A 1,815-nucleotide genomic window follows, 5' to 3' on the forward strand; every position below is an offset into this window, starting at 1 on the left:
AAGATTCTTAGTTGTAAACAGTTACGTCTAAGTAAGATCTGAAAACGTTTTATTTATTTAGATTTCATGCACATTCTTTCATATATAAAAAATACGATGAAATGTACTGGAGGTACAATAAACTTTTCTCATAACACTCATTTATTTTTTGTGGTTAAATGTGGTATATCAATGTTTACACTTAATTTAGAATATAGCGTGGTATGTTGATACATAAATACACGAACCTAATCATATACAGCAATGCAAATTTGTTAACCTTTCCTTACCAAACACGATGCATGTGTATACATCAGTATGCGCATACGTATCCGTATGAATAAATGCTATCTGTATTAGGATGAATGTGTTAAATTATCCTTATATAGAACCATTTGTTGGTAGATATTCTATAGGTATCAGGAGCTCACTCACACATGTAAGTTCACACGCGTAATTACAATTGGATACAACTTAAGATACATTTATTTTTCAAAGTAAATATACATATTACTGCACACCAAAACGTGGGCATAGAAATATGCATAACTCCCAGGCATGAGTCAACTTATACACATGTGTGTATAAGTGTGTACGTGTGTTAGTGCATGTATATGTGAGCGCATGTATGTATTTGTCTATGCAGTGAATGTGGATATAAGCAGACATCTCTCCCAGGTGTGCGCAAATGTTAACATTTCCATTAATGAACCTTTAAATTCTTGAACAGTTGCATCATTGTCTTTATACTGCACCACGCACCAAATTGTTCTCATTTAAGAAAATGAAATTTAATCTTGTGATATCCCCCGAGTTAAGATTAATAGCCACCAATGCAGCACGCAGGATATATGTTGTTTCTCCCTCATACAGCTAGAGCCACGATTGCACTTTCAAATTACCAAATTACCCCTCTGTAATTCTCTCCATTTCACCCCTCCCTACCCACACCCCCACCCCACCCACCCGAGGCACTCAACAACAAAGCAGTTTTAATGACCTAAATATGATAAACAGAAGACAACATACAGTAAAGATACACAAATTGAACGAGTTATCAAATTATCTGAGTTTATTATATACGTAGAAAAAGCGGTTCATAAAGGGATCCCTCCAATACAAGTGAAACCATTACGAATGGCGATTACTATAGGGAAAGGATATTGCTTAGCACATAGGGTTCTATGAAACGAGCGGAGATGGGAATCTAGCCAATCAAACTATACTGCAAATGAAAATTCTCATATTCACATCAGTTGCAGAGTGTTTCTTGTCTTTCAGGGAAACGCCTGGGGACAACAGGAATGTTTTAAGGCTTTTTATTGATTTACTTAGCTACGAATATCTTGGAGTTTTCATTAGCTTAACTTCATTTCTTCACACATCAATTACGCTTCATCAATAGGCTTAGCATATACAGAGTTGCAATTCTATTGTATATTAAAATCTACGACAAATATATTTGGAAAAAATATATCTACCATAAATCTAGGTGGAATTCAGTACAGAGATTTCCATTTATATATATAATATATATATTTGGTACTTATAATTTCCTTACATTCATGATTTACTATGATGGAACCTTTTCATAGCTCCATGAATTCTTGGTCTAAGTTTCTGGCATTTTTACTTACTGAAGATATGTCACTGTAATAACGGACTCAATAAAAATAAGAGTCAGGCACTCTGGCCTGCAATTAGGTGATGAGACAAAACATCGTCATGGAAATTTAAACCGCCAACCAGTGAGGTATCAGGATGACACTATTCACTCAGCCACATAGAACTGAAAAGGAAATGAACGATATACTATATGGTGTTGCATATCCTTGA

The sequence above is a fragment of the Macrobrachium nipponense genome, chromosome 31 (assembly GCF_015104395.2).
Source record: "Macrobrachium nipponense isolate FS-2020 chromosome 31, ASM1510439v2, whole genome shotgun sequence".
NCBI lineage: Eukaryota > Metazoa > Arthropoda > Malacostraca > Decapoda > Palaemonidae > Macrobrachium > Macrobrachium nipponense.